General features: G+C 39.7%; 1 protein-coding gene across 2 annotated transcripts in view; it reads left to right on the top strand.

Annotated features, from left to right (window-relative positions):
• ALDOB (aldolase, fructose-bisphosphate B) overlaps nt 1–20,581 on the top strand; it is a 74,297-nt gene that overhangs the window by 19,756 nt on the left and 33,960 nt on the right. The gene's annotated exons all lie outside the window — the stretch shown is intronic.

Raw genomic sequence — 20,581 nt, 5'->3', positions numbered from 1 at the left:
CATGTTTTTGGTCTTAACATATGGCAAGAGCATGAGTTTTGTAGAGGACTGAACTTGTTCACATTTAAACAAAGCTGCACAAACAAAACATCAAAAATCATGTTCCAGAGTAATGATCCTTAAAGAGTTTCCAGTTCCTCCACTCCAGTCTCTGGGAATATTTACCCCTCTGTCCTTGGTTTATGCTAAGTCATAATCCCCACCACCGCCACCACTACTCAGCTACGAGGTCAGACTCTGACCATCTCACCCCTTCCAGCATAAACTTGAAAGAGTTCACTGGTGCAGTGTGTTGGTCGTTCCTCCACTCACCTTCTTGTCTCTAGGTCTAAAAGCCCTAGAATACACTGCGGAGCTGTCTTGTATGGTGGTTGTGTCTAGGTGCTTCCCACTGGCAACACCTGAGCTTGAGAGAGAAAACCTACCCTTCCCCAGATGGTGACACAGGCATCCAAGGCCCGAACCTTCCCCATACCTCTAACACACACAGGAAACAAAGCCACAAGAAACAAAACAGCCGGGTGATGGTGCTGGAAAGTTCTTTGCATTAGACATTTCCTCTGCCTGGAATGCACGTAAAAAACTTTTTACGCGGACCAAAATTGTAGGTTAAAACCAACCCTTACTACCTGACCCCACTCTTCTTTCTGTTTTCCCTCTCTGGTCCCATTTCTCTTCTTCCAGTATTCCTCTCATAAAGGGCAGTTCCCATGTGTCCCTTTACTCGCATTCATTCATTGCTTACTATTTGTAAGGCACTATTCTAAATTTTTTTTTTTTTATTATTTTAGGTGTAGGGTACAGCAGTGAGTGAGACAAAGACCCCTGGCACTGTGGAGCTTATATTTGGGGGTGGGGGAAGGTATAGAGAAAAAAATACGAAAAAAGAGAATTTCAGGTAATAAGTTTGGAAGGAATTAAACCAGATAATGTGATAGATGGATTGGAAGGTAGAAAGGGGAAGGACTGCTTTAGATAGGACGGGAAGTCTGTTCCAGGAGATTAAAATTGATTTGAGACCTGAATTATAAAAAAGATTCACCTTATTCCGGATAGGGAATGGCAAGTGCAATAGGCCTTGCAGTAAGAATGAGGATAGCAAGTTCAAGGAACTGAAAGCAAGCCAGTGTGGTTCAGCCTTGGGAAATGAGGACAGAGGTGGTAAGGGATGAGGTCAGAGAGTGTGCAGAGGTCAGATCATGTAAGTCACCTGGGAGGTAGGGTAGGGGTTTATTCTAAATTCAAGGGAAGCCAGTTCCTAGCAGGGTAATGAGTTATTTTCCAGAGCCTTGACTATCCACTGTTTGCTTTCTCCATAGAATGGTCCCATAGAGATTTCATGACAGTGAGGCACAGATAAAAGGTTTACTACATACAGGAGTTTGAGACATAAAAACATGATAGATGTAGAGACCTTAGCCTCACTAGGCTTCTTTGTCATTTCCATCTTTCTAACATCTTTTTAAAAAAATAGTTTTGTTGCTGAGAAAATGCACAGTAAAACATATACAACAGTTTCTACATGTACCATTTAATGACACATTACATTCTTCAAGTTTTGCAGCCATTCTCACCCTTCTTTTCTGAGTCATTCCTCTCCCATTAACATAAACCCACTGCCCTCTAAGGTTCGTATCTTATCTTTTGAGTTCCTGTTGTCAATTTGATCCCATATAGATAGTTCTTAAAAGAGCCTAATGCTCAAGGCAGACTTTTTTTCTAGTTAAGTTAAATCATTGCTTGGTTTTAAGACGATGTCAGGGGATTTTTTGGTTTAGGTTTAAAGATTATCTCAGGACAATAGTTTCAGGGGTTCACCCAACCCTCATGGTTCCAGAAAGTCTGGAGTCCGTAAGAATTTGAGATTCTGTTCTGTCTTTCTGACATCTTAAAGCTACCCTATTCCTATGTACTTATGCCACCTGTTCCTTGGTTGGTTTTTGTTTTATAAAACGTATCACTCGCCTTTGGATTTCTCCGCTGTTTTTACCTCAAAATTGTAAAGTAGTTGCTTTTTTTGGAATCAGACCATTCTTCCATATTTCTTTCAGGAAATTTTGTTAAATTCTAAACCCAAAATACCCACTCATTGCAGAATGATACAATACCATTGCAGTCCAGATACTGGGGTGGCCCACAAGTCACAGCGTATCCACGTTGCAGTCCTAAAATAGTAAGGACATTTTTTGCCGCCAGAACTATTTCCACCCGTCTCTGAATAGTCCCAAAGGTTTTCCAAATAAAATCCCACTTAAAAATCCAGTACCAGTTAATAAGCATTTCTCTGCAAATTCCACTGTAGTTGCAGTAAAAACATCCAAAAAGTTCATGTGGTTAAAATTACCCGATTTTATAGTATATAGTGCTGTAACTCACAGAACATAGTGGTGTATATCAAAACCCCGCAGTAATCAAATCCAATTAGAATGCCTCTCCACCTAAATTAAGTTGGCAATTAAATAAATTCTCCCAAGTGAGGAGTGTATCCAAGGTAAATTAAATTAATCCTATTAAATTTGTATTCTTCAGCGACACTGTAGTATTCTCACCATTTTTCCTTTTAACAACTGAGACAATAAAAGAATGGATAATTCAAATGAGTCCATTTAGGAAAGACAACAAATTTTTGTCAATTTTTAATTTTTCAATAATTATTAATTTTTAAGTGAACTAAAAATAAAACCAAACCGGTTGCCGTCGAGTAGATTCCAACTCATAGTGACTCTATAGGTCAGAGTAAAACTGCTCCACAGTATTTCCAAGGATGTAATCTTTACGGAAGCAGACTGCCACATCTTTCTCCCGAGGAGTGACTGGTGGGTTCAAACCATGGACTGACCTTTTGGTTAGCAGCTAAGCACTTAAGCACAATGCCACCAGTGCTCCTTTTTTCAATGAACAGCTATATCTAATTGCCTATTGTGCTTTTTTTCTGTAAACACCAGCCACTATTTTAACTCCCCTGGAAAAGATATACACAGAATGAAGGTCTTTCAAAGCTTCCGTATTAATCCAGGGCACACACATAGGTGGAATTCTCTTTTTCCATGTTTTACCCCAATCAGGGCAAAACATTCCTAAGATAGCCGGCTCTCAAGTCAACAAGTCCGTGTAGATTTTTTTTCTAGCAACGTTTTTGGGCAATTTCTCTTGTCCTTTTCAACTATACTTCTCTCCAGGCCAATACATCCAGAATCCACAGCCAGCGGGGCTTCTGCAAAATCATACCCTCCATCTAGCTTTCCCTCCTCTGAGGTTAATAATAAAGAAGGATTCCATCTTCTTCCTGGAACATACACATGGGGTACTCCCCCCTTTCGAATGATGAAAGGAGAAAGCACCTAACTTCTAAAAGTACTAAGAATGGCATATCTGTATCACATTCAAAATCATGGTTCATGTATTACTCTGCAAGGGAATATATCAAAAGAGTAAGAAAATTACATATAATGGTTTATTTCAATCTTAATGAATGCATAAATTATATTAGCAATATATATTCAGATGACTCAGTTTTTCTTTTTTTTTAAAGTCTGGTTAAAATTTTAGCTGAAATGCCACAATCTTGCAGAAACTCACTCCCATATTTAAAACAGAAAAGGTTTTAAAGAGAGTCACATTATCTTTCATCTTTGCACTGAACACCAGAGGAAGAAAAGTGTACCAGTTAAGCCAAACTGACTGCTCACTGGTACACTTAAGCATTAACCCTCACACTGAGGAAACATACTAAAATTCAGAATTGCACTCAGGGGCCCTTTAGGAAAAAAATAATTTTGCTCTCTAAAAGGCACCTGGTGTCTTATCTCACATATTAATTTATATTTATTAAGTACCTACTGGGTGACAGGTACTGTGCTGAGTTCTGGGCACAAAGTGAATGAGTGAATGAAACATGCTCTCTGCCTGTCAGAAGCTTGGCTTCCAATGGAGAGTTAGTAAGGTGGGGTGAGTGGGAAGATGGCAGAATCACAGGGTGCTGTCTATAAGTTGCTCCAAAGCCGCATCACCTCAAATTCCTTTGCAACCCCCTTTGTGGAGGAATACATGGTCCACCAAAGAAGTCTCTAACAAAGGAAATGTTTGCCACAAACATATCTGCACAAACGCTGGACTCTAAAAGAACTTCCTTGTCCAAGAATCACTTTGTTAGCAGCAACTTGCCGCACCTTTCTCAGAAAAGAATCAAGAAAAGATGCACACAGCTGTTTTCTTGTTCAGCCCACTTTGCTGACAAAAGCTTGCTTGCTGATCTCAAACGGAGGAAGGGCTGTGTGGATCACAGTAGTCCTTGCTCCCTCAAAGTAAGTCTTACTCCCTAAAGCTTTTCTGCTGGTTCATTGCCCTTTCTGAATCTTGTGGCATTCCACTTTCTGTTGTTTTCATATCTCCTATTCTCTGTTCCCCATGGTTGGAGTCTTGGCGGCACAGTAGATAAGAGCTAGGCTGCTAACCAAAAGTTTGGCAGTTGAAATCCATCAGCTACTCCTTGGAAACCATATGGGGCAGTTGTTCTCTGTCCTACAGGGTCACTATGAATTGGAATCCACTCAACGACAACAGGTTAGGTTGGGTTGGGTTTGGTTATTCTCCCTGGTTGACCGCAAGTTAGCAACCTATGGATCCAGTCTCCTGGAGCTGTCTATGCTTCTCACAGAATGACTATAGTTCTCGCATCACAAGTTGTGAGAGAACACACTTCTGAAGAGTTTTTAACCAAGGGCTACGTATTTCTTCTACCTATTTGCATTGGTGTTGCCATATGGGTCCCCAGGCCTGAAAAAAAAATCCTTTACTTTTTAAAATCATTTTAATTTTTTTCATAACCAAGCTCCACTGAAACACTGCATTGGTCCAAATCCCCAGTCTGGCTCTAAAGATTACTGGCTAAGCTGCTGCTGCACAATTAACAGCATTCTCCCAAATGAGGAGTGCATCCCAGGTAAATTAAATTAATCCCATCGAATTTATATTCTCCAACCACACTGTAGTATTCTCACCATTTTTTTTTTCCATTTAACAACAGCAACGATAAAAAGAATGCATAATTCAAATGTTTCCATGAAGAATAAAATAAGTTATCAATTTTTAAATAAACAGGTCAGATCACTGAGTTTCAGGAGTTTCCTAGCAGGGCCTCTGACCATCTTAAGGAGGTAGGATAAACCTGAAGAGATTCATGAGACTTTCCTCAGTCTTGTCTCTGCCAGCAACGATGACTCATTTTGCTAATAGTAACTTTCCACAGCTTGTGGTGGAAACTGGACTTCTACATGTTGTGATACACTGCACATAACGTATTACTCCAGCCAGCTCCTCAGTAACAGGCATGTCAGGAGTTGTCAAGGTGGTAGAAACCAGTTTGGTGGAGTTCATTACAGGTCGTTAGTCAGCTCTCATTAGCTCATCAACTGGTAAAAATTAAGCCACTCAAGTTAGTTAAGCTGAATGATATTTACATATCCTACACAAAATTACAAATGGAAACATATATCTTCACTCATTTAAGGCCATGAATATTAAAACTATACTATAGTTAGTTAAGCAAAGGGATGGGAAACCAGATGTAAGGATATGGAAGGAATGGTGGGAGTGAGATAGACAAACACAGGAGGAGGGAAACATACATAATAAAAAAAAAAAAAAGGAAAGTGGAAAGACCTAAGAGGTTCCAAGTTGAGCATTAAAGGGCGTCTTAGGCTAGGTTCCCTAGATAAGCAAAACCGGTAAAGTGTGTAAATATATAGAGAGATTTGTACTAAGGAAATGGCTCACATAGTTATAGAGGCTGGTACATCCCAAATTTGTGGGTCAGGCTGGAGGCTTCTCCTGATTCACACAGGGGCTGGCGAACCCAAGATCAGCAAGTCAGACAGCAGAGTTCTTGCTCACAGGCTGTGAAGACTGACTTCAAACTTAATATAGCAGGTAAGTTGTTAGCTCAAATCCCAAGAACCAGAGTTCAGACAACCAGGAGCCAGCTGCAGGAGCTGGAGCAAGCGAAGGCCCGTGAGCCTTGCGAGAGAGTCCACCGATATTGGATGTAGGCCACACCCCCCAAGGAAACTCCCTTTCAGCTGTTTGTCTACTCAGGGCAAATTCCATCATGGAGGGGATCACATTATATCAAATCTCGTCATGGAAATGACCGTATCATCATACGGCTGCCAAACTACAACATAACTGCCAAAGCACTGAGAATCACGGCCCAGCCAAGTTGATACACAACCTTAACTATCACAGAAGGTCTACTTTATAGGTTCAGAGACTACTTGAGAAATTTTTGTCCATTTTTAGATTGTATGCCCCTTGAGGATAGGGACAAAGTTTGTCTTTGTATACACCTTATAGATAATAAAGGTTCATTGAACTGAAGTGAAATACTTCCTCCTCTTTAAATATTTCTTAATTCACAACCATTGTTCATAACTCTTCAACTACTTACCTTCAAGGATTTTCCCATCTGAATGAGCTCAGCAGAATAACCCACAATGATGAGAGTGGCTTGATATTCTCAACTAGTTAAAAAGCATCCACGAGCTAGTAATTTCTAACCACTTGCCAGTAGAGAAATGGAAAAGTTGGTTTGTCTATGAAAATTCTGATTCTTCTTACTAAAGCTGGGACACCTGGGACAAAAAGAAAAAGGGTGTTAACGTGTATATCCAAAAGAGGTGTTTGGGGTGCTTTTCCACGCTCACCCCACCCACCAGGAAGGTCTGTGTTGTAAATTTTGCAAGTCGGTTTCAGTGCGTGCTGGAGACATCTGCAGCCCTGGGCGGGACCCGTTCAGTTTCAGGTGACAGAAGGCAGTCCTCCAGGGGTTTACACAGTAATGTTTAATGTCCTCAGCTGACAAGGAGCCTGGAGACGGCAATTGCAGTAGCTCGATGATGTGTCACCAAGGACCCAGACTCAGCCCATCTGTCCGTCCACATCCTTTGCCACTTCGTGGCTACTACCGTTTCAAATACCAAGTTCTCGCAGGGCTGTATGCAGAACAGGAAGGAATAAAAAAACTGGGATAAAATTTTTTTTTCCTTGTGACAATCTGTGTTTTTGTGTTTTTGTTTTCCAGGAAGAACAATTTTCAGGAAGTCCCCCAGCAGACGTCTCCTTTTGTCTCATTGGCCATCTAGATTTAGGTCACATGCCCACTTAGACCAATTCAAGAAATATGGGCTAAGACCAATCACAATTCATTTCTCAGAGTTTGGGTAGGGACTTATCTTCTTTGACCTCAAGGACTCTGTTCTTACTACCCAAACAAGATGGGTAGTAATATCCTTCCTGCTCTTGCCACCTTACATAAAATTTAGAAGTTGAAGCAACAGGAAATTTTTCATAATATCATCACATAATTAGGTCATAGGAGCTTATTGAAAAGATAATTCTTAATTGCTGCCAGATGAATTGTTTGGCAGTATCAAAGGTCTTTGAGAGGCCTAGCTTGTCAGAGTCCTAGAGGCTCATAAGATTATATTTTCTTTCTGATATGAGGGGACATCTGAGCAACTAAACATGAAACATCATGGAAACAATAAGATCATTGTTGCTAGCTTCAAGGAAATACAGATATTAAAACCTGAATTGCACATGGGGACTGACCAGGTGACAACTGAAGGTTATGTTCATTTTCTTTCTATTGTTGGTCAGTTGTATGGTACAGATTAGGGAATTTCTGCAACATACAGTGTAGTTGGGACTACTTTGAAAAAAGCGGACAGTTCTGCCTATAGCAACTCAACCACAGAATGAAAAACTGACCGGAGAAGTAAAGTGGTCTGGACACTAGCAGAACTCAATCCTTTGTGCAGACTAGGGCTAGAATGACGGTGGAGCTTCCAGACTAAGATAGACTGGGAAGAAAGGCCTGGCGCTCTATTCCCCAAAATCAGTACAACCCTATGGATCACAGCAGTTCAGCCTGCAACCGATCATGGGGATGGCGCAGAGCCAGGAAGTGTTTTATTTCCTTGTGTGTGGGGTCACCATGAGTCCAGGCTGACTGGTCCACAGCTAACAATAGAAATACTGGAAATACTAATTTCTTTCAGACCACAAAGAGAAAGCCTTGAGCTCCCTCTAGAGGGTAGAGCACATGGCCACTTTCCCGTTCTGAGCTCCCTTCTTGTTAACCTTCATAGCGGTCTTATTCCCCTTCTTAAAAAGAGAATCAGAGACTCCCTAACTGCCCTGGACAGTGCTCTTACAGCACTTATCACATTATGGTTTTGGTTTATAGCCCATCTCTCCCTTGCATTAGTTATAACAGCGTCTCTTACCCCATGGGCCCTCAGCAACTATGTTCGTTAGAAGAACGAAAACATTCGTGAGAAGAAATAATAAATGTTAACACTCTTGGGATGACCCCGTTTCATCTTGCAATGCTCTTATTTCTCCTACTTTCTTTCCTATTTTTTTCTCCATCATACATTGCACTAACAATTTCTACAGCCCTTGCACATGCAATATTCCACTTAATTCTCACAATTCTCTGGGGGCAGATATCTGTGTCTGCACTTTTTCTAAATGAAGAAGCTGACATTCAGACAGGTGGCATGAGTTGCTCAAGGTCACACAGCCAGGAAGTAGAGCCAGGAAGCGATGCCAGGTTTTTCTGATTTCAGTTCCCATGATCTAATTAGGCTAATTTACTACTTTCCTTCAGATTTTCGTCAGCTTTAGCCTTAATTCAATTGCAACAGCCTATGCAATGCACATACACATAAACTGGCAAAATGAAAAATTGATTTCTTTGGCTCCCCTCGCCGCTTTGTGAAAGTAATCATTAACTGTAAATGATTCCACAATGCAACGTTTGTTCTCAAACTAGACTGCATGATTGAAATCACCTAGGGGAACTTAGTTACTGAATCTTGGGCCTCAGTCTTAGAGATTCTGACTTAACTGTTCTGGGTGTGCCTGAGCAGTCAGCGTTTTAGCAGAGCACCAGATGATTCTAACGTGCTGCCTAAGTTGAGAACCACTGAAACACAGAAGCATGCAAAGAATACTTTTTTAAAAAAATGACATAATATCACCTCCGAGAGATAACCACCACTGCTAATATTTTGGTGATTTTTCCCTCTCTTTGCAGGGACATGTGCACCAGAGTTACAAAACCAGGATATCATACAAGTTGTTTTATAACTTGATTTCTTTATCTCTTGTCTAAAACATATGTGTACATATTTTGTTGTTGTGTGCCATCCGGTCGATTTTTAACTCATACCAAGCCCATGTGACAGAGTGTAGTTCCCCATAAGGTTTTCTAGGCTGTAATCTTTAAGGAGGCAGATCACCAGGTCTTCCTCCCATGGAGCGACTATGTGGGTTTGAGCTGCCAAACTTTTGGTTATCAGCCAAGCACTTAACTATTGCGCTACCAGGGCCCTCTATACACATTTAGTGCCTTTATAATATTCCATTGTATGAATGTAAAAGTTACTTTAAAAATCTGTCATGGATTGAATTGTGTCCCCCCAAAATATGTGTCAACTTGGTTAGGCCATGATTCCCAGTATTGTGTGGTTGTCCTCCATTTTGTGATTGAAATTTTATTTTAAATAGGATTAGGGCAGGATTGAAACACCCTTACTAACTTCACATCCCTGATTCAATATAAAGGGAGTTTCCCTGGAGTGTGGCCTGTACCACCTTTTATCTTAAAAAAAAAAAACCAGAGATAAAAGGAAAGGGAAGCAAGCAAAGAGAGGAACCTCATACCACAAAGAAAGAATCACCAGGAGCAGAGCTCGTCCTTTGGACCCAGGGTTCCTGCATGGAGAAGCTCCTAGTCCAGGGGAAGACTGGTGAGAAGGACCTTCCCCCAGAGCCAATAGAGAGAAAGACTTCCCCTGATGCTCTGAATTTGGACTTGTAGCCTACTAGACTGTGAGAAAATAAATTTCTTTTTGTTAAAGCCATCTACTTGTAGTATCTAGATGACTAAGACAAAATCCCCTACTCATGGATGTTTACATTAAATGTTTATAGTAAACACCCTTGTAACACTTTTATACCACCGGTCTTGTTAAAGCACCACTCTTTATTTCTCTTCCATTGGACATGGGGTCACCATGAGTCAGAGGCCAGCTTAAAGGCAGCTAACAGACAATAATTTATTTCTCCAGACTGATTTATGCTTCATTACAGTATTTTCTTATCATATAAATTAAGATAGAGAAAAAGGGAGGCAGAGAGGCAGGAAGAAAGGGAGGAAGGAAGAGAGGGAGGGAGAAAGGGAGGAAGAAGGGAGGAAGAGAGGGAGGGAGGGAGGGAGGGAGGAAGGGAGGAAGGAAGGAAGAAAGGAAGGAAGGAAAGACACATCCAAGAAATAGAAAACACAGCTCTCTTCTGTTATTTCCTATTTCTGCATTTCCTCTGCTTAGTTCTGAGCATGTTGGTGTGTATGAGACATAATGAAATTTTGAAATCTCATTTCCTAACCCTGGCTCCCTGTGGCCCTTTTCCTCTGGTTCAGAGATGGGCATTCAGGAAGCAGCAAGCTAGGGATACTCTTGAGGAAGGTTTCCCAGAAGATATTCTGTTAGCTGGAAACCCTGGTGGCATAGTAGTTAAGTGCTATGGCTGCTAACCAAAAGGTTGGCAGTTTGAATCCACTAGGCATTCCTTGGAAACCCTATGGGGTAGTCCTATAGGGTCACCAAGAGTCAGAATCAACTTGACAGCAACAGGTTTTTTTGTTTTTTTTTTAAGTCTGTTAGCCACAAGAGGTCACTAGGGGATAAAAGACCACTGCTTGCTCTGGGTTTTGGTTTTTCTCTGAGCAAACCATTCTGGGTCAACACTCTGGTTTTCAGGTTCTTCGTTGGCAGTGGCAGGAATCACAGAGGCAGAGTGATCTGATAGAATACAAGGATTCTAGATTTATCGTAAACATTGATTTGCTGCCAGATGTAAAGGAAAATACCTCTTTTCCAAATCACACCACCAGCCATTGCTTTAGGAATTTTCTTGCCATCATAGAAAGGCTGAGTGAAGAGAAGAAGCTAAGTACACAGGCTTAACACCTTTGGATTCCATTGCTTCTCCTTCTGGTTCCTTGACAATTTGGAAAACACAAGCACGTATGAATACAAAAATTAAAATCCATTTCACCTCTGTTTCCCCTTCTAAGATTGGGAATTTCCACCAGAGGAAAAGGGGCACTTCCCCTTGTCTCCAACCTCCTTTGAATCCTAGCCATCTAATTTGTCCCTTTCTTGTTACTCACTGATGTCTCCCAATAAATTGTTTTGTATGTTTTTAACATATCTTGTCTAGCCTTTTAAGTTGTCCTCCGTAGGAAGTATGGCTTAAATTACTCAGTCCACCATTAGTGAAAAAGAAGTAAATGCCTTTTTTTTAGTTAAAAGCAATATACTTTTTAGGAAAACATTTCTAAAAGCACAGGAATCATCAACATAAGATTCAGGGTAAAGTTTAGTGCTATGGAGGAGGCAGTGAGATGGGTGGAAGAGAATCCCAGAGGTATGTAAATTATTCTCACGGTTCTATTGTCTATGTTCAGTGGTGAGCTCCAATACACACACAAATAAAACAAACAAATAAATACGGCAGTGCGTAGGCCAAAGATGAAAGTGCAGTATGAATCAAGAATTACGATAACCCAATTTTGTGCATGTGGGTTTCAAAAAACATCCAGTCACTCAGAGTCTTTCAATGTTTTTGGTAGACTTTACTAAATATTTGAGAGTCACGTCTTGGGTTACATCATTGTTCACATAGTCTTCTTGTGGTTTTCACCAAAACTTTCTTTTTCTCACTCTTCCTTCCCTGCTTATAATGAAAAAAATTATTTTATTTTCTAGAGCAAAACAGTCCTCTACATCATCAGACCCCTTCAGATGCCAGCATCTATCCCCAGCTATATTCTCTAATAAACACAGTTCCTTTCCTAAGAGGAATTGTATTTAATTAAATTTTCTCCATCATCTTATGCTAGCACTGTGGGAATGGCCACATTCCATGGGAAACCCTAAGTAAAACATAATGATTATCTCGGTTTTGTTTAAAGTATTTATCTTTCTGTCTATCTATGTAATCTTGAATGGAAAGATATACATAAATATCTGCACTGATTATCTCTGAATGTTGGGGCTATGAATGATTTTAATTTTCCTATTCATATGTGCTTGTAATTTCCAAATTTTCTAGTATGATCTTTAGTTATGTTTATTAAAAAAAAAAAAACCCAAAACCTTGACTTAAAATGTTTTGAAGTTCTGAGTTTATACCATAAACTTCTGCACAAGGTTTGACTTCCTTAACACATTATTTTTATTTATCTTTTTTACAGCTTCACATATGCTTAGCATTTCACAATGACTTATTAATGAATTATTCACTGCTTTGAAAAAACAAAATTAGCAAATAGCAGCCCACGAAGGTGATACTTCACATGTAATTTATTTGGAACTTCCACCGGTTTTGATAAATTCTCTAGCCTGATTTGTGCTTCATTATAGTATTCACGTGACTCATTAAAGAAAATAACTGCTGGGCAACAGCAAGTGTTTTTCTCTTGCCTTTGCGAAAAGAAACCAAACCCACTGCCATCGAGTTGTGACCCTATAGGACAGAGCAGAACTGCCCCATAGGGTTTCCAAGCCTGTAATCTTTACAGAAGCAGACTGACGTGTCTTTCTCCCATGGAGCAGCTGGTGGATTTGAACTACTGACCTTTCAGTTAGCAGCCAAGTGTTTTAACACTACACCACCAGGCTTCCTTTCTGTTCACTTAAAAGGCTTTAAGTGGTAAGAAAGTTAAGAGTCCTGACACTCTTAAGAAAATTCAGAGAAGTGTTTGTAAAATAGTGAATTTTCAAAGTAACTGCTGAGGGGTTAAGGTCCATGAGCCAGAAATATTAGGTCTATCCTCTGGACCTTGGCTGGGCCAGACCAATGGGCCCACCAACACCAGGCTAGGAGTGAGGAAGGAGGTAATAGGTTTTGATCCATCTTGGAAACTTTCAGGTAAGAAATCATGATTCATTCTTTTATGCCATTAGGCTGTCAGGGGTAGACTGATAAGACATCTTTGGGGCTAGTTGTGAGGGAAAACATTTTCATCCTGACAGAGGCTGGCAAAGGGCTGGATCTTGACCAAACTGGGAGTTAGTGAAGTTGGTTTGGAGGCTATCCTAATTCTCCCTTCTGCAGTTCCTTCACCTCAGACTCTCTCACTGCAGTGCTCCACCTAAGATTGCCCCTCCCTGGGCTTACTTCTCCCATCAAAATTTACTGGGCATGTGTCCATGCTTTCTGGGCCTCCAGAAACTGGCTTATGTATTGAGTTAATTTGTACTGTGAGATTTACAAACTGCGAGACCTGGACAATTTTCTTAACCTCACAAAGCCTGTTTCCTACCCAATAACATTGGGATAATAAATACATTGAAAGTTGAAGATATTGCAAAAGATAATCTTCATAAAATGCTCAGCTCGATGCCTGTAATTAGCAGACGTTCCTGTCCTTATACAGCAGGTTGAGAAAAGCCCGGTAGTTAGGTGTGTAGACTCTCTACATACTATGCTACCTTTTGCATAAGGAAGATCGGAAATTAAGAAAACATACATCTATCTGCTTATCTTAAAAAAAAAAAAAAAAGGCCCAGGAATGATAAACCAGAAAAACAGTGAAGTTGGTTACTTACAAGGAATGAGGAAGAGGAAATGGTAGACAGATACAGAGTTCAGGTGGTTTTACTGATAATTTATTTCAAATTTTTAAGAACCAGATAAGTCCTATGTCTTTAAAGAAACTTTATTACAGAAAAATTCAAGTGCATATAAAAACAGAGAATAGCATAATAGCCCTCTATGTAGCCCTCACACATCTTCAATATTTATCAGTTTTTGGTCAATCCTGTTTCATTTGTAGTCCCACTGACTTCTCCCACCCCAGTGGAATACCTATGTTAATTGTTTCAAAACACAACTTCTAAGAGCAAAGTTTTCCAGGACATTTAACAAAGCTAATCCTGATGCTAAACCTTGTCAAGGATAGCAAATAAAGAAAGGCATAGACCAGTTTCACTTAATAAAAACCTCACTTAAAATTCTAGCACATTATAGATACAATATAGCATTACACTAATAATAATACAAGGAGCCCTGGTGGTGCAGTGGTTAAACATTTGGCTGCTAACCGAAATGTCAGCAGTTTTAACCCAGCAGCTTTCCACAGGAGGAAAGACCTATTGATCTGCTCCCATAAGGATTACAGCCTAGGAAATCCATGGGGCAGCTCTGCCCTGTCATATGGGGTCACTATGAGTCAGAATCGACTCAATGACATACAACAACAACAATAATAATACACGACCAAGGACATTTCAGTCCAGTATCAAGGTTGCTCTTGTTAGTTGGAGTCCCTGGCTGGTACAAATGGTTAATGCCATCAGCTACTAACCTAAAGATTGGCAGTCCACCCAGAGGCACTTTGAAAGAAAGGCCTGGCAATCTACTCCTGAAAAATCAGCCATTGAAAATCCTATGGAGCACAGTTCTAATCTGACACCCATGGGGTCACCATGAGTGGAGAGTGCCTCTATTGCAACTAATTTTTTGATATAAGCATTTAAACATTTAATATAAGCATTTAAAGCAAAAAGAAATTTATTTACTTTAGCTGCATCCCAAAAGTTTTAATACATAGCATGTTCTTTCTTTTTTCTTTTTAAATTGTACTTTAGATGAAAGTTTACAGAACAAACTAGTTTCTCATTAAACAGTTAGTACACATATTGTTTTATGACATTAGTTACCGACCCCACAACATGTCAGCACTCCCCTTCTCATTTTATGGGCCTGTCCAATCTTTGGAGGAAGGGTGAACTTCAGGAGTGACTTCATTTCTGAGCTGAAAGGGTGTCTGGGAGCCATACTCTCAGGGTTTCTCCAGTCTCTGTCAGGCCAGCAAGTCTGGTCTTTCCAGTTAGAGTTTTGTTCTACATTTTTCTCCAGGTCTGTCTGGGGCCCTCTGTTGCGATCCCTGTCAGAGCAGTCAGTGGTGGTAGCTGGGCACCATCTAGTTGTACTGGGATCAGTCTGGTGGAGGCCATGGTAGACGTGGTCTATTAGTCCTTTGGAGTAATTTTTCCCTTGTATCTTTAGTTTTCTTCATTCTTCCTTGAATGCATAGCATTTTCATTATTTAGTTCAAAATATTCTCTAATTTCAATTTTGATTGTTTACTTGGCCTCTAAATTATCCTGAAGTACGTTTCTTCATTTCCAAATGCATAGATTTTTTTTGTTGTTGTTGTTATCGATTTCTATCTTACTTGTATTGAGTTTAAGAACTTGGTTTTGTATGATATCCCAAGCTTCTGGAGTTTACTGAGGCATACATTATGGACTGAGATGTGGTCAATTTTTGTAAATGTTCTGTTGTTGGTAGGTGCTGTAGAGTTGATTCTGACTCTTAGCAACCACACCTGACAGAGTAGAGCTGTCCATAGGGTTTCCTCAGGTATAACCTTTACAGGAGCAAATTGCCAGGTCTTTCTCCCAAAGAGCTGCTGGGTGGGTTTGAACCGCCAGCCTTTTGGTTAGCAGGCCAGTATTTAACTGTTGTGCCACCAGGGCTCCTTTGTAAATGCTCTAAGCATCCCTAAAAATAAATAAGCGTATTCCAGTGTTACTGGATGGAGTGAATGCTCTGTTAGGTCAAGCTTGCTAACTATGCTGTCAAATCTTCCTTACCCTTAAAAGATTACTAAAAAATGTATGAATAAAATCTATACTGAGATCCTGATCAGTTTGCCCTGATAGCTATTTTTCAATGTATTTTGAGGTTCTGTTATTAGTTGCATTAAATATAAAGTAAAAGTTACTTGTTCATGTTGAATAAATCCTTTTATCATTATGTAGTAACCCAGCCCTAGCTCTATTAATGCCTTTGCACATGTGTGTATGTTTTCTTTGTTCCTCTCCTTCTTCCTCTGCTGTTCCAGGTGAAAAGAGACCTTTTGTCTACTTTGAACTTAATATAGCTATATCAGGTTAGTTTGGTTACTATGTGCCTGGCAACTTCTTCCAATCCTTTTACTCTGAATCTTTCTGACTCGTTACGTCTTAACTGTGTCTTATAACCAGCATATACTATATATATATTTTTTTATAACCAGACTGAGGATATATTCATTGAAGATCTTAATCACTTACAGTTAGGGTTTTTGTATTTATTTCCACCATCTTCTTTTGTACTATCTATTCTGCCTTTTCAATGTTTCTTTTTCTCCCCTTCCTTCCTTCTTTTGAATAGAATATTTCTCCCTCATTCTTGAGGTATATCTCCACTGGGCATAGAATTCTATGTTGGCAGTTATTTTGTCACATTGGTGATACCATCCCACTTTCTCCCGGTTTCTGATGTCACATTGGTGATACCATCCCACTTTCTCCCGGTTTCTGATGTCACATTGGTGATACCATCCCACTTTCTCCCGGTTTCTGATGTCACATTGGTGATACCATCCCACTTTCTCCCGGTTTCTGATGTTGCTGTTGAGACATCAGTGCTTAGTCTGACTGTGGCTCCTTTGAAGGTCATCAAATTTATCTGGATGCTTTTAAGATTTTTCTCTTTGTTGTCATTCTACAGTTTCACTATAAACTGTTTATATACGGGCTTATATAAGCATATGTATTTATATATATGCTTCCATTCACTGGGTTTCTTGAATCTGTGAATTGATGCTTCATCAGTTTGGAAAATTTTTAGTAATATGTTTTTTGTTTTTTTAAATTAATTTTTATTAAGCTTCAAGTGAACATTTACCATTCCAATCAGTCTGTCACATGTAGGTTTACATACACCTTACTCCCTTCTCCCACTTGCTCTCCCCCTATTGAGTCAGCCCCCACAGTCTCTCGTTTCGTGCCAATTTTGCCGTCTTCCCTCTCTCTCTATCTTCCCATCCCCCCTCCAGTCAAGAGTTGCCAACACACTCTCCAGTGTCCACCTGATTTAATTAGCTCACTCTTCATCAGCATCTCTCTCCCCCCTGCTGACCAGTCCTTTTCATGCCTGATGAGTTGTCTTTGGGGATGGTTCCTGTCCTGTGCCATCAGAAGGTCTGGGGAGCATTGCCTCCGGGATTCCTCTAGTCGCAGTCAGACCATTAAGTATGGTCTTTTTATGAGAATTTGGGGTCTGTATCCCATTGGTCTCCTGCTCCCTCAGGAGTTGTCTGTTGTGCTCCCTGACAGGGCAGACATCGATTGTGGCCGGGCACCAACTAGTTCTTCTGGTCTCAGGATAATGTAGGTCTCTGGTTCATGTGGCCCTTTCTATCTCTTGGGTTCTTAGTTGTCGTGAGACCTTGGTGTTCTTCCTTTGCCTTTGCTCCAGGTGGGTTGAGACCAATTGATGTATCTTAGATGGTCACTTGTTGGCATTTAGGACCCCAGATGCCATGTTTCAAAGTGGGATGCAGAATGTTTTCATAATAGAATTATTTTGCCCATTGACTTAGAAGTCCCCTCAAACCATGTTCCCCAGACCCCAGCCCCTGCTCCGCTGACCTTTGAAGCATTCATTTTATCCCGGAAACCTCTTTGCTTTTAGTCCAGTCCAATTAGGCTGACCTTCCTTGTATTGAGTGTTGTCTTTCCCTTCACCCAAAGCAGTTCTTATCTACTGATTGATCAATAAAAAACCCTCTCCCTCCCTCCCTCCCTCCCCTCTTTGTAACCACAAAAGTATGTGTTCTTCTCTGTTTTTTCTATTTCTCAAGATCTTATAATAGTGGTCTTATACAATATTTGTCCTTTTGCCTCTGACTCATTTCGCTCAGCATAATGCCTTCCAGATTCCTCCATGTTATGAAATGTTTCAGAGATTCGTCACTGTTCTTTATCGATGCGTAGTAGTCCATTGTGTGAATATACCACAACTTATTTACCCATTCATCCGTTGACGGACATCTTGGTTGCTTCCAGCTTTTTGCTATTGTAAACAGAGCTGCAATAAACATGGGTGTGCATATATCTGTTTGTGTTAAGGCTCTTGTATCTCTAGGGTATATTCCTAGGAGTGGGATTTCTGGGTTGTATGGTAGTTCTATTTCTAACTGTTTAAGATAACGCCAGATGGATTTCCAAAGTGGTTGTACCATTTTACAGTCCCACCAGCAGTGTATGAGAGTTCCAATCTCTCCGCAGCCTCTCCAACATTTATTATTTTGTGTTTTTTGGATTAATGCCAGTCTAGTTGGTGTGAGATGGAATCTCATCGTAGTTTTAATTTGCATTTCTCTAATGGCTAATGATCGGGAGCATTTTCTCATGTATCTGTTGGCTACCTGAATATCTTCTTTAGTGAAATGTGTGTTCATATCCTTTGCCCACTTCTTGATTGGGTTGTTTGTCTTTTTGTGGTTGAGTTTTGACAGAATCATGTAGATTTTAGAGATCAGGCGCTGGTCGGAGATGTCATAGCTGAAAATTTTTTCCCAGTCTGTAGGTGGTCTTTTTACTCTTTTGGTGAAGTCTTTAGATGAGCATAGGTGTTTGATTTTTAGGAGCTCCCAGTTATCTGGTTTCTCTTCATCGTTTTTGGTAATGTTTTGTATTCTGTTTATGCCCTGTATTAGGGCTCCTAGGGTTGTCCCTATTTTTTCTTCCATGATCTTTATCGTTTTAGTCTTTATGTTTAGGTCTTTGATCCACTTGGAGTTAGTTTTTGTGTATGGTGTGAGGTATGGGTCCTGTTTCATTCTTTTGCAAATGGATATCCAGTTATGCAAGCACCATTTGTTAAAAAGACTATCATTTCCCCAATTGACTGACACTGGTCCTTTGTCAAATATCAGCTGCTCATACATGAATGGATTTATATCTGGGTTCTCAATTCTGTTCCATTGGTCTATGTGCCTGTTGTTGTACCAGTACCAGGCTGTTTTGACTACTGTAGCTGTATAATAGGTTCTGAAATCAGGTAGAGTGAGGCCTCCCACTTTCTTCTTCTTTTTCAGTAATGCTTTGCTTATCGGGGGGTTCTTTCCCTTCCATATGAAATTGGTGATTTGTTTCTCTATCCCCTTAAAATATGACATTGGAATTTGGATTGGAAGTGCGTTATATGTATAGATGGCTTTTGGTAGAATAGACATTTTTACTATGTTAAGTCTTCCTATCCATGAGCAGGGTATGTTTTTCCACTTAAGTATGTCCTTTTGAATTTCTTGTAGCAGAGCTTTGTAGTTTTCTTTGTATAGGTCTTTTACATCCTGGGTAAGATTTATTCCTAAGTATTTTATCTTCTTGGGGGCTACTGTGAATGGTATTGATTTGGTGATTTCCTCTTCGATGTTCTTTTTGTTGATGTAGAGGAATCCAAGTGATTTTTGTATGTTTATTTTATAACCTGAGACTCTGCCAAACTCTTCTATTAGTGTCAGTAGTTTTCTGGAGGATTCCTTAGGGTTTTCCATGTATACGATCATGTCATCTGCAAATAGTGATAGCTTTACTTCCTCCTTGCCAATCTGGATACCCTTTATTTCTTTGTCTAGCCTAATTGCCCTGGCTAGGACTTCAAGTACGATGTTGAATAAGAGCGGTGATAAAGGGCATCCTTGTCTGGTTCCCGTTCTCAAGGGAAATGCTTTCAGGTTCTCTCCATTTAGAGTGATATTGGCTGTTGGCTTTGCATTTTTTTTAATGTCCTTTATTATGTTGAGAAATTTTCCTTCAATTCCTATTTTGGTAAAAGTTTTTATCATAAATGGGTGTTGAACTTTGTCAAATGCCTTTTCTGCATCTATTGATAAGATCATGTGGTTTTTATCTTTTGTTTTATTTATGTGATGGATTACATTAATGGTTTTTCTGATATTAAACCAGTCTTGCATACCTGGTATAAATCCCACTTGATCGGGGTGAATTATTTTTTTGATGTGTTGTTGGATTCTATTGGCTAGAATTTTGTTGAGGATTTTTGCATCTATGTTCATGAGGGATATAGGTCTATAATTTTCTTTTTTTGTAATGTCTTTACCTGGTTTTGGTATCAGGGAGATGGTAGCTTCATAGAATGAGTTGGGTAATATTCCGTGTTTTTCTATGCTTTGAAATACCTTCGGTAGTAGTGGAGTTAAGTCTTCTCTGAAGGTTTGGTAGAACTCTGCAGTGAAGCCGTCCGGGCCAGGACTTTTTTTTGTTGGAAGTTTTTTGATTACCGTTTCAATCTCTTTTTTTGTTATGGGTCTATTTAGTTGTTCTACTTCTGAATGTGTTAGTTTACGTAGGTAGTATCTTTCCAAGAATTTATCCATTTCTTCTAGGTTTTCAAATTTGTTAAAGTACAATTTTTCGTAGTAATCTGAAATGATTCTTTTAATTTCATTTGGCTCTGTTGTGATGTGGTCCTTCTCGTTTCTTATTCAGGTTATTTGTTTCCTTTCCTGTTTTTCTTTAGTCAGTCTAGTCAATGGTTTATCAATTTTGTTAATTTTTTCAAAGAACCAGCTTTTGGCTTTGTTAATTCTTTCAATTGTTTTTCTGTTCTCTAATTCATTTAGTTCAGCTCTAATTTTTATTATTTG

Source organism: Elephas maximus, chromosome 9, assembly GCF_024166365.1.
Source record: "Elephas maximus indicus isolate mEleMax1 chromosome 9, mEleMax1 primary haplotype, whole genome shotgun sequence".
Lineage (NCBI taxonomy): Eukaryota > Metazoa > Chordata > Mammalia > Proboscidea > Elephantidae > Elephas > Elephas maximus.
Note: the sequence above shows the minus strand (reverse complement) of the source record. Positions and strands in the feature narration are given on the sequence as shown.